Consider the following 15266-nt stretch of genomic DNA (forward strand, 5'->3'; position numbering starts at 1 on the left):
AGATAGCTCTGTCAAAATAGTGTATTTGACTTTATATTTTAAGAGTTTTGAGTGTGCTTTGTTTTAATATTTTCTATTGAATTATGAAAGGTCTGCATATTTTGTGAGAAGTAAAAAGGTGAGATGGTAAAAAAAATAATGTTTTCCCTTTGTGAAGCACTCGCCATATTCCAGGCACTAACTTAAGTGATTTTCTTGCACTGCCTCATCAAATTCTAGGAGGCAGAGACAATGTCAGGAAACCCTATTTGTAGATAACTAGCTTAAAGTTGTTCAAGGTTATACTGTTGAAGGATAGTCTTAACTCTTATTTCATTTTGAGCCCCTCTGTTGATTTAGGAGTTTAAAAAAATTTTGTTATCATTTGAAAGGCAATCTGGCTAAAGAAGCTGAAATACAAGATTTGATAGCCCTTTGTTTATGTGTTTGTTTGTCTGAGGCTAGGAATGCCTGGGGCCCTCACGTGGGTCCCTGCTGTTTGAAGTGAGCTCCTGTGCATATTTCCCCCTTTCAGAGCCATTCTTGTATCTAGACTGGCTCTTGTGGTTCTTTTTGTGATTTTGAGATGCACCTCAGCAACAACCATCAAGGAATTTTGAGAAAATAAGATTTGTTAGTAACAAGTCTTCTAGAGTACACCTGGCGCATCAAGGCCGCATAGAGACGTTGCTGCAGAGAGAGAGGAAGATGGAGGAGGAGGGGGAGAGGAGGGAGCCTGGCTTCTGCCTTTACTGGGGTTAAGGGTAGGGTACCTAGGGTCTCATGAGTCTCTCCTTACTGGTGAATTTAAAGCATAAAAACAAGAATTAGGACCCAGGAAAGGAAAAGCAGGGTCAGTTACTTAGGTCACCCAAAAGGGCACTTTGGGTGGAATGGTGTGGTTCTTAGCTAGTTGTCTTACTAGTCCCTGTGTCCTATAGCTGGCAGTCTGATTTTGGAGATGGAGGTCTTCAAAGTGGGTGCCTCAGTGGTATCAGGCACTCACATTCCAACCTTACCTATAGTTGGTTTTTTTTTTTTTAGATTTACAAGTTTTCCTAAGTCACTAAGTTCTAATAATTTTAGAGTCATAGAATTTATTGCATATATAAGTAAAATTATAATTATTTTAAAAAGCACACATATTTCTAAACTCTGTCATATGAAGTATACAATTTTAGACTTGTTCAAGCTAGATTTCAATTCAGATTCTTCCCCATAAACTCTGTTGACTTGGGGCAAATTATTTCTGCTTTCTGAGTCTCATTGGTCTCATCAGCAAAATGGGGCTAATAGTGAATTACTACCTGGGTTATTCATGAGAGTTAAATGAGATAATCTTATAAAGCATTTACAATGATGTTTGACCTGTGGGGTTTCCACAGCGTAATGGTTGTCAGGTTCGCCTCACAATGATGTTTGACCCTTGTAAGCTCACAATCGGTGATAGTATTTATATGAGTAGAAGATTCTATGGATTAAATACTAGAGAAGTCTAAGTCATAAAAATAGTTACATAATATTAATAAGTGATGATTTACATTAATACAAGTAACAGAGTCTTTTAATAACTCAAAAGCAAGCACTTAAATTGAGGACTTCAAGTTTAGCCTTTCTGTAGTTCGGATAAACATGGGCACAATGGGAACCTGAAGGGACCACAGAGACCAGGATAATTCATTCATGAACAACTAAATTCCAGCTTCTTTTTTTTTAAATTAATGGGTGAAATAACAAGGAACAGACACTTATAGATAATCCAATCTATACAATTACAACCTATACAATAAAATAATAATTCTGATGTAAATAAAAATAGCTCTAACTTGAGATTTAAGGAAATCAAATAAGGTAAAGCCATGGAGAATAAAGGAAGGCAGACATCATTTGTTTAACTCCTGTATGATTCAAAGGAATAGATATTTTATCTCAGATTTAAGTGTGATATTTAGGGAAGGGCAACAGGTACCTGAGTCATTTTTTTCCCCCTGAAATCAAACATGTAAGATCTATTTCTCTGCCTTGATAAATAGTCTGTGCAGAGGACAACTAGAACAATGAATGAAGGAGAGGTGGAGGAAGGATGCAGGAACAGATGTGAGTTGAGTTGTTGGAACCCAGAACATTAGCATAGGTGACCCTTTGTCACCATAAGCTCTCATTAATCCTACTCACGTAGCAAGGAGCAGCAGAATCACAAAGAAGTGATCAGACCATCTGGTTCCTGTTGGAGTTCCAGCCAGAGACTCCTGCCAGTTCTCAGTTTGGGAAGGAAAAAGAGCAGAAAGTGACTGATTTTCATACTATCTACTGTGGTTGGAGAAAAAAAAAATTCAGCAACTGGAGGATAGCATGGATCGAAGTAGAGATACTCAATTATGAGGAAGCTAAACACCATCCTCATGTCATCCTGTCTCTAAACCACCAACCGCATCTACAAAACACATATTCACCAGGCGCTTCTTCCTTTATTCTGTAAAGGCAACAAAGCTGAAAGCCTTGCCTGGATTGAGCTTGGCAAAGATATTGCAAAGCTTCCTTTGCCTCTTCCTTTTCCTTGGCATTCCACGTTGGGTGGCTTCCCTGAGCTGTAAAGCAAACACTCCAGAGTCCTAGGAATTGAGAATGAGTCACACATTCATCATGGAGTTAGTTTGGAGTCATCATGGCGGTTAGGTCAGTGGACACATTGTCTCCTCTGCCACATAACACTTAGATGACATCCTCTCACTCCAGTGGTGCGGGTGGAGTGACAAGAACCCAGGAAGATTTGGAACATGAGGAAAACAAGAGTGGTGGAAAACAAGTGCCCACAGGGCATTAGAAATACCTAATAAGAATTCATTTTTGAATAAGTATGATTTCTAAGCAGTATTATTCTTCATTTCAAAAAAGTGGCAGAACTACATATGAGCTGGAATTTTCCAATTCCAATTGCTGTACATTTTCACTAAACTGTGGAACCAAAAGTATTTGAGGAAAAGGGAAAAAGAAGGGGGAAAACCCATTCGATTCGAGGATGCCCCTTATAATGTTTCCTATTTATAGTTTTTTTTATTGAGCTATAAGTGACATATACTAGTTTCAGGTGTACAACATGATGATTAAATATTTTGTATACATTGTGAAACTGTAAGGCTGAACCAAACAGACGCCATGACAGGCTTTGTTTCCCCTCTAAGCTAAAAGGTCTATGGTCAGTCTCTCCAGAACCATTCGGCCATTTGGCAACCATTTGGCCATTTGGCAGTCATACATTGCCCGGGGATGTCCAATCAGGAAAGCCCAGCTACCTCACCCCACATTCCTAAGGGTAAGGCCTGCAGATGGGAACTTTAGATAGGACCCTGTTACCTAATGTTAAAGTTAACCCAATAGTCGCTGAACAAGACCCTAGGCTCACCCTGTAATTGGTTGATTTTAAAGGTACTCTAAATGTTGTAATTGGGTCCCGCCAAAAGTAACGAACGCTCTGAACAGTGTGTAAGGTTAGAGCTGCTGCCAATACTGTTGTACCATTATGATTGGGTCACTGTACCTATGTCACACTTTCCTGTAACTCCCCCTTCCCAAACCCCATAGAAACCCTACTCAGCCCTTGCTCGGGGCTCTCAGCACGGATCCACTGCGCTGGTGAAGGCTGTGAGCCTGAACTTAGGCCCGGCGAGCCTAAGCCGTGATAAAACTGCCCTTTGCTTTTACATGCGTGCCTTGGTCTCCCTGGTGGTCTCTGGTTTTGGGGTGATATTGAAATCTTGGGCATTACAAAACGACACTACGTTAAGTTTACTTAATATCCAGTGCCACACAGAGTTACAGATTTATTTTCTTGTGATGAGAACTTTTAAGAGCTAATCTCATAGTAACTTTCAAATATACAATATAGGGCTGTATTATTAATGATAATCATTATGTTGTACATTGTACATTACATCCCTATGGCATATTTATTTTATATAATGTTTCTTTAAGGAACTTTAATAGATCCAAAATGGACAAGTCACATCTTCCATGGAAATCCTACAGACTTAGTCGGGGACTCAAAAAACTGAAGTATTTTCTGCTGATTTGTTGGAACACAATTTGGAGACACCAAACATTAATGCTTCCTTGATAGGTTGAAAGTGATTTACCTGAGATTTCAGTTCTCCCCTATAGCCTGTTGCCATTTCTTCTAGAGGTGACTGATTTGATGTCTGCTCTGTTTGATTACATAGAGTACATTCCTGGTATATATGTTCTTCTCCAGATAGTCAAATTTTCGAAGGTACCATTTCTTCACAAACTTGCTCTTAGTACCTTTTACTCTAAAACAATACAGGACTTTTGCTTTGTTAACTTGTGGAAATATCAGCCATACCTCATCCAGTCCATGGCTGCCTGGCTGTAGAACCCATGTTCTGGGTTCTGTTTCTTTTGTTGCTTTTAGCTGATCAGAGTTTTAAAGAACAGTGATCCTCACTTAGGTGTGGTGGCATTCTGCCTGAAACTGCAGGACCTGGCCTGTTTGGGCAGCTGACACACATGGTCCCTTACTCAAAATGATAACATAGAATTTATAAAGGTTTTTTTTTCTTGTAGAGACAGAAAACTGTTACTTTATGGTAATATCAAGAGCCCTCGCTTCCCTCGAACCTCAAGTATATAGTTTCAAATGCACCTTTGCCAAACTTGCCAAACCCCCCGAGACTATGATAAGTGTGTTTTTTTTCCCCCTTAATTAGTGTAATCCATAAGTATCAGTTCTCAAGATTGTAAAGTTGGGTAACATTGAAAGAGAAGGTAATGTGGAGCATTAAAATTCCCACCTAGACCAAGAAACTTTCGTATTCCTCCTTCTGAGGTCTCAGATTGCTGCTATTGGTTATGATGACAATCTGAGAGTGTGGAGAAAATGATTTTGTGTTTAATTCTCAAACCTGTGGAGGAAAGAAAGAATTTTGAGAGAACACTCTGTATAAGTATATACACTCAAAATCAAAATGAAAAGTAAGGGAGGTAAGAATGCTTCTGTTTGGGTTTTTAGCCACTAACAGTGGATTGTATAAAGGATAGTAGGATGAAATAAATGGTATTTGCTGCTGAGTTCCCACAGAGTGGAAGAAGGCCTGCAAAAGTGTGGGCTTTCAGTGTACTTTCTACTTGTCAAATGAATTAATAATGAATGAATAAAGGAATAAAAAGCCCTTTTTATATTTGGAAAATTAGGAATTTCAAAACACACTGAAAAATTTTATGTTGAACTGTATAACAATTTGAAAAAAAATCTAACCTCCTTTATGACTTTAAATTTTCTTTTTAATGTTCACTTTTGAGAGAGAGAGAGAGAGAGAGAGAGAGACAGAGGGCAGGGTAGGGGGGCAGAGAGCAAGGGAGACAGAGGATCCAAAGTGGACTCTGTGCTGATGGTAAAAAGCCAGATGGAGGGCTCAAACTCAGGAACCATGAGATCATGACCTGTGCAGAAGTCTGATGCCTAACTCACTGAGCCACCCAGGCACCCTGCCTATTTTTTTACATTATTTTTTTATGTTATCTTTTTATTTTTTTAATTTGAGACAGAGAGACAGAGAGACAGAGACAGAGAGTGAGCAGGGGACGGGCAGAGTGATGGAGACAGAATCTGAAGCAGGCTTCAGGCTCCAAGCTGTCAGCACAGAACCTGATGCAGGGCTCAAACTCATGAGCAGTGAATGAGATTATGACCTGAGCCAAAGTCAGATTCTTAGTCGACTGAGCCATCCAGGAGCCCCACATTTTGGAACTTTAAATAATTGAGACTATCACTAGGAAAACAAAATAATATTAGGTTTAAATATCAATTAGTATCATCTGTAAAATGTACACAATTGAAAAATTATGCCTATATTTTGGCAAATAAATTTGAGTTTTTTTAAATTATAAAATAACTTTGCCGATATCTAGGGATAAACTTTGGTAACAACACTATTACACTATTAATAGCAATAAAACAATGTTTGTCAAAATGTAAAATTTTACTGAAGGTTCCGCTCTTTGATTTAAGTACTATAATGTCTTGTTGTTCTTCCATGTTTGGGAAAACATGGTAATATGCCCCAGCTGAAATGTCTATTTGCTGCTTGAAACTTTTTAGATACTGAGCACATTTACTTACAGGGGAAAAAGGGGGTGCCTGGGTGGCTGACATAAGGATTGTGTAATAATATTTTAATTAGTTTGCTTGCCAGCTAGAGATTTTTAGGTAAATGAATCCTATCATTTTTAATTTAGTAAAGCTCTTTTCATAAAAGCATGCTCGATGTACTTGAAATTAATGACCAAGCTATTCAGGATTCAGTGAAAATTGGGCATGGTATTCCCTCAACAATTTTTTCTTGGAGGTGACACGTTAAAATTATGACTAAAAATAGTAGCATCAGAGAGTAGGTACCCTGTCAGAGCTGTAGTCATGAGGCCTCTGCCCTCTTCTCTGTGCCTCCCTGGATTTGTTCCGTGATCTAGTCCGGTTCCTCCTGGTGCCCTGCTATGTACTGGTAGAATTATATAATATTCTCTTTTTAAATCTTAGAATATAGTCACATTTCTAATTATCATCCCTGGAAAAAGATTATGGAGAGAAATTTAGTTTAAGATGAGTCTATATAAGATCTGTATTTAAACATTTTTAATGAGGCAGATTTCATCCATTTTGTAAGCGAGTAAAATCTACTCCCCTTAAAATTTTCAGAGACCCTGGATGCCTGGGTAGCTAAGTTGGTTAAGCGACTGACCCTTGTTTTCAGCTCAAGCCGTGATCTCATGGTTTGTGGGATTGGGCCCCATGTGGGCCTGTGGTGACAGTGCGGGGCCTGCCTCGGATTCTCTCTCTCCCTCCATCTCCCATCCCCCTCCCCACCATGTTCTTTCTCTCTCAAAATAAATAAACTTAAAAAAAACTTTTACAGTTTAACATGTAGTTTAATTTGATTTTTGATACATAGAATGGCTTCATCTTACATAAAAATTATTTAAATGTTATATTAATATAATTTTAAATAAAATTTTAATCTGTACTTCCCTAACATCTGTTTCAATACCAATGCCACATTTTTAACTAATCTTACAATTTTGGCATATTTGAAGATTTTGTGCTATATAGGATTTCTGACATTTAAATAATTCAGCTGTTAATATATTTTGTGTTCTGAAGTAACACTTTGCATTTATGTAATAAATATAAGTTTCATTAATCAAATTTCTATTACCTTTGTAGTTTATAAACTTATTTTTCTGTTTTGTTCTAGATGAAGATCAGTCTCTGTTATATGATGACATGTATTTCTGGCGACCTTGCGGGCGGTCACTACTATTTCTTATCTCCGTCCAAACACAGCTGCTGCTCTCGGACTCTTCCTTCACCAGGTGTCAGAGTTCCCACGTTCTCCTATAAAATGACATATGTGTGTAATCAATCAGAATTTCACCTTAGGAAACACCTTTAGGAAACATTGTCTTAAAATATGCTTTCACTAATTGACTTTTCCCTCATGTACTGTTTGCATATGCGAACACACACACACACACACACACACACACACACAGAATCATCCTCTAGAGATGTATTTTCTCACGTATGTAGTTCTTAAATAAGAAATTATGATTCAAATGTCATTGCTTTTGGAGGAACTCTGTTGAAAATCAAAGCAAAATGACTTTCATCTAGGTATAACTCCACATGTATCACAATATGCACACATTTAGACAATTTATTTTGCATTCATGTAATTATAAAGGTAAATTCTCCATATTATGAGATTGTTAACCAAGGCATGAATTTCACTTTCTCCTATTTTTTAAGAACTGGAGCATTCTAACCAAAGTGATTTGTTTCCCTTTTATAGTTCAATGAATCTGCTTACCCTCCTATTGTTTGCAGACTGTCTGATATACAAAATACTGAAATATTTAATAGGTGTTCTTTTCATCAGTAGAAATTTAAAAGGCGTTTTCTTCTTCAAAAACTATGAAATGGAAAAAATTATTAAAGTAAAATAAAGTAAAATTCACTAGGGTGAATTTAAATCAATTCTCCCATCCACCAAATGATTAAGGATAGTGACTAAAATCATACATTAAGTAATGAGGCTTAATGTGTTGCTCTTAACAGATGAACATGATGTTTTTTTTCTGTTGTGGAATATTAATAAAAATACATTTTAGAAAAAGCAGCACTATATTTTGCTTCTTGAAATTGTATTGGTCATGCATTCTCTCTTCAGAAAATATTTGATTTATAATCTAGAAAAAGAATGCAGTGTTTAATTTTGTAAAGTTGTTTATGTAAATGCCTAAAATTAATTATGATTTATGAGGTAAAAGAAATGAAAAAAATCAACCAGAAGGCCAAAGGCATTGTTTACATATTCATTATATGTGTTAAAATTTCTCTGTTATCTAGCATCTATTCTGCATATAAGTTGATAGTTAGGATTTACTGACATAATTGATAAAAGAAGAATAGAACAGAAGATGGAGGCAGTGAGACCAGTTTTGTTCAGAAGTAGTTAGTGCTTGCTATGGACTAAGACCTGAAGTTATAACAACTAACAAAACAAATGAACTATAAAGTTTCATGGATTCTGCTATTTAGTGAGAAAATCAAATAATTATGCAAAGAAATATCCATTTACAGATTATACTGCATACTTTAAAGACAGTAATGACACAAATTGAATGACAGAGGGGTTTAGAATGGGGTTGTGTTTTTTTTTTTAATGTTTATTTATTTTGAGAGAGAGAGAGAGTGAGAGCAAGCAGGGGAGGAGCAAGAGGGAGGGAGAAAGAGAATCCCACCCAGGCTCCACACTCAGCGTGGAGCCTGATGCAGTGCCCCACTTGGGCCTCATCTGGGGCCTAATGCTGGGCCAGATTCCATGACTGCAAGATGAAGCCCTGAGCCTATATCAAGAGTCAGATGCTCAACCAGCTGAGCCACCCAAGGCCCCTAGAATGAGGTTCGGTTTTATGTAGGGATGCAAGAAGATCAAAAACTTTTTCAGCACAACTGCTTTCATAGAAATCTTTTAGGATTAACTCGATAATGCATATTTCCTACTATTTTGTATTTTTCTTATTACAGAATAAGCATTTATTGTCAAATTCAAAAACTCATAACTAAACTAAACATATATGAACACACACACACTCACACACACACCCTTTATAGAACATGGTAATCAGGGTGCCTGGGTGGTTCAGTTGGTTGAGGGTCTGTCTTCAGCTCAGGTCATGATCTCATGGTTTGTGAGTTCGAGCCCTATCTGTAGAGCCTGCTTCAGATCTTCTGTCTCCCTCTCTCTGTACCTCTCCCCTACTCGCACACTATGTCTCTAAAAACTAAATAAAACATAAAAAAAACCCACACATGATGATCAGTCTTGTGGATTAGTTAAACTTCAATTTAGTTTAACTTCTTCTGAGATGGGATTTCAGGTAATTCTCTTTGGTACTTGATGCAAATCTTGAACTAAATTATGCCAACTAGTCACTAACCAAAACTTGTGTTAAAAATGGCTTCCTGTTGGGGTCGCCTGGGTGGCCTAGTCCATTAAGTGTCATAGCTCAGGTCATGATCTCATAGTTGGTGAGTTGGAGCCAGCCATCAGGCTCTTGGGAACCTCCAGTGCCCTCTCTCTTTGCCCCTTCCCCACTTGCACTCTCTCTCAAAAATAAATAAACATTAAAAATCAAAAAAGTGGTTTCCAGTTAACATTCTATTTTGACAACCTGAGACCTGATGTTATTCAGTGGAGGGAGTGAAGTTCTGAGCAGAGTGTATGTAGCAAGCCAAAGGAATGGCTAGAGAAATAGGGAAAGAGTCACATCTTGTCAAAAAATGGACTAGGAATAATGTAATATCCTCCCCATTGTGGAGACCTAACTTTTTAAGATAGTAATAAAAGCAATGAAGCAAACATAGAAATAATGATAATAATAGGCAACATTTATTTTTATCATGTGACAAGAATTGCACTTACTGCTTTATATTCTTTTATTAGTCATCACTATAAAGTAAACACTTTTATTTTTGTTACTCTACAGAGAAAGACACCAAGATTTAGAGAGTTTGAGTAGCTTTCCAAAGGTGACTTAGGTGGCTAGTGGCTGTGGTAGGCTGAAAAGCACCCCTGCAAAAGATAGCCACCTCTCAATCCCTAGAATCTGTGAATGCTACTTTAAATGGCAAAAGGAAGGGTCTTTGGAGATGTAATTAAGTTAAGGATGTTGACATGGAGATTATCCTTGATTATCCAAGTGCAATCACATGCATCCTTATAAGAGGAAGGCAGAGGGATAGTTTACACACGGACACACAGAAGCAGAGATTGCAGCGATGTGGCCGCAGGTCAAGGAATGCTAGCTGCGCCTGGAGGTTGGAAGATGCAAGGAACAGAGTCTCTCCCAGAATGTCCCCAGAGAGCGTAGCCCCGTTAATGCATTGATTTCTGTCCAGTGATAGTCATTTTGTACTTTTGGTCTTCAGAACTGTGAGAAAAAAACAAACATTCTGTTGTTTTTAGGGGAGAATGTTGTGGTACTTTGTTACCTTAGTTACAGGAAACTGGTAAGATACAGTTGTGAAGTAAACCAGATTTGTCTTCAGAAACAGAGCTTTTAACCACTTGCCAGATCATATGTGTACCGTATAAATATAAACATGATCAGGTTTCTTAGTGCTGAAAGCCAGGAGGAAAATTATTAAGTAGAATAGGTGGTGTGTGTGTGTGCATGCATGCGCACACTGTATATATGATATGTATATGAAGATATTGTATTATATACATGATAAGCTATGAAGTTTTTAGGCCTTAAAAGTAACACCTTAATTTTACAATTTATGTATATGCATCTGTTCACAATCCAAAGTAAGGGAAACATCTATACAATATAATATTACACTATATTCCTGAAGATACAGTTAACTTTTATGGATAGTTAAGACTAGTTTGAATATTAGTAATTCTCTGAAGAGAAATACTTTCCTCCAAAATTGGAATTGTATTTTCAAGAATTTTAAAATTTATCTTTACTTAGTCTTCTCACTTTAAATCTTCCATAATCCTTTAAAAGATTAATTAACCTGATAACTAGATTTTTTTCATTCATTTTCCATGGCTTAAGTCTACTTCCTTTCATCCATTTTACTATCATTGCACCATTTAGTGTAACCTTTGTAGACAAATCCTGCACTGAACTTTAAACACATTGTGTGTTTGTGCAATTCTAAGTTTGGTTCTTGGGTAAATACAATTAACCTTACTCTTTTTCCCTCACCCCTCAGAAATACTTGTGGTGTTCTCCCTTCTAATACTATGCAACTCTTTTCTCCTAGCAGCCTTGGTTCTGGTTGGTTTTTCTGGGATTATCAGCCATGACTGACTAAAATTTTTTTTAATGTTTATTTTTGAGAGAGAGAAAGAGCACCATGAGTGGGGTTGTAGGCAGAGAGCGGGGGGACAGAGGATTCAAAGTGGGCTCTGTGCTGATCAGGAACGAGCCAACGTGGGGCCTGACCTCACAAACCTCGAGATCATGACCTGAGCTAAAGTCAGATGCTTCCCTGACTGAGCCACCAGGGGCCCCTATGACTGCCTAAATTAATAGAGTTTCCTAAAATACAAGGGAAAGAGCATTTCAAGTAAAGGGAGTAATAGGTGCAATCGTTGAAACATAGACAGGAAAACAATTCTTAGGGACTGAGGGTGTGAGAGTTGCTGATGAGAAGTGACACATAGGTTGAGATCATATTTTGAGAGACCTTACTGTTCGGTGAAAATGTCTGGATTGCAAGTATCATCCATTTTTCCTGTGTGTCCAAGTGTTTCGTGCATTTTCCTCTATTCCTGGTATCAGGTAGCTTCAAAAATAAAGCCAGCCATATTCTTCCAATATTCTCCATCAATTTCTACAGTTTCTGCAATTCAGTGATTTTAACAGCAAGACAACTCCATGGTCTGTATATAAAATGACTCTCTTGATGCACAAAAACCAATATGAGTTGGACTTTTCATGACAATAAAACAACATAAAAGTAATGACTGAAAAGTAAAAGACATCATTCTGAAGAAAAAAAGAGTATTCATAGAATACTGATAACCATATGGGAGTACTTCTTATGGAAAACATGCTCTTTTCTCTTTGCCTGTGTATTTGTTGTTGTCCCAAAGAGGTTATATGCTGGAGCATCATGAGGAAAGAAAATCAATCAAAAGTTATATGAAACTGTACCACCACCACCCTCACAACAACAAGAAGTCATTTTTTAAACTTTTCGAGAGCATCCAGATATGTTATCTGGAGTGACAGGACCTGATGGAGGTCATATAAATAGAAGAAGCATCATGACATCTGATCATTTATGAGCTTAGTGTGTGTGTAGTTTTGAGTTCTTATCCGCTGTAATAGTTTTATGGCCACTTGTTTATTTTTCTTTTCAAAACTAAATTCACAGGTTATTTGGCACTTCAGAAACTCCTGCTTTCAAAGAAAATTACACTACCGCATCTGACTACACTACTAATTGAGAGTCTGGGCTTCTCCTGAGCAAGGCAACATTATTACTGGTCTATATGCTAAGTGACTAACAGAAATGTGACAAACTTGTTGGCAACTGGGAGATAGGAAAATAAAATTCCATCAGAAAGCTTAGTATACCTGGGGTGTGTTCTGCTTCTCTGCTAGTCACTTGTTTAATTTTGTGAAGGATGCTGAGGTTGCTTGCAGCAAGTATTCATCATTTATTGCACTGACTTAGGAGCAGTAAAAGGGATGTTGACACTAAGACAAGGATGTGCTGAACGAGAGAGATATCTTTCTCTGAAATTACTGGTCTTGTCTCCAGCTCCCAAACACAAACTTTCCAACATCAAACCTGTTGGAAGATCTTAGATACTTCAGGAAGTCTACAAGTCTTAAAAGTAACACCTTAAATTTACCATGTAATTAAGTAATAATGAATTTAACTAGGTGTAACAACGGATGTAACTAGATGCATATACAGTACATTTGAAAATCCTGGGGTAAAACAAGATTACCCTTTGGCTCATGCTGCTCTGTGTTTTGTGTGCCCTAACTTGCCTGTGGCCCTGGAGTGTAGTGCAGAGTCCTGCTTGCACAGGGCGGGGGAAGGGATATGGCTCCTGTCAGAACCTGGGGAAGGTGTGTCTGATGGGAAATTGCCCAAACATAGGAGCCTAAAGACTAGATGCTTGGTGCAGTCTGTTTCAAACCTTTCGGATGCTTAAAAAATAAACTGAGGCAAAATAAAACATTGCGATAGTTTATTTGAACATACATCAGTTGAAATTGAGTAGTGTCAAACCGCAAGTAGTTAGTAATGCTGCATAGACAGGAGCTAGGGGAGAGGATTTTATAGAGAAAGTGAAGACACAAAACACGGGCATTATTTCACTGGCTGTAACTTAAGTGGTTGTCTTATTTGGGAAAGCCTAGTTGGCTGTGGTGGGTTGTTCCTAAGTTTCACTTTCTTGAATTCAAGTGAATTCTGACTCTGACTTAGGTTTTGGTTTTCTTAGGAAGGGTACAAAGGCATTAGAGCCACCCGGTCTAATGGCCTCCCTGTTTAATTACTTTAGCAGTAATTTCCTACCCTGGATGGAAGCCCTCCTGGTGACCATGTTTGCACTGAGTACATTTGCTGCTGCTGGTTCAGTCATAGGTCTCAGCAGAATTACAGCGCTTCCTGAAGGTCACGTGATCACTCCCTTCAAGGGCAATGAAGAGACAGATAAATGAATGGATACTTATGCTTTCCAGTTCCTAGAGTTGGCCACATCTTTCCCTTCAAATCAGTGAACCCTGTGTTAGGGAGGGCTTGTTGGTAATTTTCTGTGTGTTAGGAGCTCATAGCCGGATATGGGGCCAGTGAGCAGTGTACATTCCAGGGGGCAGAAGAAGGATGTACTCACTTTGACTCTCCTGCTTCATGATAATGCAGGACTCTCTTATCAGGAATTAGATCATTAATATAATTCAAGGTTTCACAGAGTATTATCAGTATGAGAAATGTACCATACTGTTGTAAGATGTTTCCCTTAGGGAAAACTAGCTTAAGGGTATAGAGAATCTCTCTGTATCTTGTTTTGGACTGCTTGTCAATTGACAGTAATCCCAGTAAAATTAAAAACGTATTATCAGACCACCTGAATGCCTCTTACAAGATGGCATCAACAAAAGGAACAGACTCCTCTCTGTCTGTAGTGAATCTGAAAAGTAAGCAGGACAGCCAAAACCCAGAGAGCATTTGCTGGTTGCCTTTTATAATAAACTCATAGTTCTGAGATTGCCTTTTTCCAACGTAAAGCCTTAAAAATGTTTTATATCATATATTATCACAATCCAATTAATAAATTATCCTAAGGAAAAAAAGGACAGAATATGGGGAGATGAGGAACCTATATAACAAATACTAAGTGTTAATTACAACAGTACATTGTAACTAAAATGGAAAAAGAAAAGGAACATTCACCTGTTGGTAACTGATTAACTATGTTGTGTTTGTGGAAGGCAGAATCAAATGGAGCTGGGAGACCATTAAGGAGACGGACATTATGTAGGTCTTCACCAGTCAGAACCAGGAACTTTTAAACTGGGCCAAGTCACAAAAATTCTAAGGATTCTTTCTGAAAGAACAACTGCAACTTGCTCCCGTAAGAGACTTTTCCTTAATGTCAGCCTAGGAACCATTACGTTCAGCCAAGATTAGTTGTGAGACAATGACACCAATCAACATTGATAAAATATTCCCTTTTTGCTTTATTTTGGAGGGGTTAGTAATAGTATAGTGTTTTTTTTTAATTTTTAATTTTAGATAGTTTATTGTCAAATTGGTTTCCATACCACACCCAGTGCTCTTCCCCACAAGTGCCCTCCTCCATCACCTCCACCTCTTTTCGCCACTCTCCCTTCAACCCTCAGTTCATTTTTAGCATTCAATAGTCTCTCAAGTTTTGCATTCCTCTCTCTCCCCAACTCTTTTTCCCTCTTCCCCTCTCCCTGGTCCTCCATTAGGTTTCTCCTGTTCTCCTGTTAGACCTATGAGTGCAAACATACGGTATCCGTCCTTCCCTGCCTGACTTATTTCGCTTAGCATGACACCCTCGAGGTCCATCCACTTTCCTACAAATGGCCAGATTTCATTCTTTCTCATTGCCATGTAAAACTCCATTGTGTATATATACCACGTCTTCTTGATCCACTCATCAGGTGATGGACATTTAGGCTCTTTCCATGATTTGGCTATTGTT

At 38.0% G+C, this 15266-nt stretch overlaps 1 long non-coding RNA gene across 2 annotated transcripts in view; it reads left to right on the top strand.

The window, feature by feature from the left end:
- Nucleotides 1-15266, top strand: part of LOC115274140 — a 45025-nt gene that overhangs the window by 21243 nt on the left and 8516 nt on the right. Inside the window, exon 3 of one of the 2 annotated variants that reach the window (XR_003901124.1) lies at nt 7245-7362. This is a non-coding gene — a long non-coding RNA (uncharacterized LOC115274140). Of the gene's footprint in view, nt 1-7244; nt 8159-15266 lie in introns of those variants that run through there. The other variant, XR_003901120.1, reaches the window with a different exon arrangement.

The sequence above is a fragment of the Suricata suricatta genome, chromosome 1, assembly GCF_006229205.1.
Source record: "Suricata suricatta isolate VVHF042 chromosome 1, meerkat_22Aug2017_6uvM2_HiC, whole genome shotgun sequence".
In the NCBI taxonomy this organism is placed as follows: Eukaryota; Metazoa; Chordata; class Mammalia; order Carnivora; family Herpestidae; genus Suricata; species Suricata suricatta.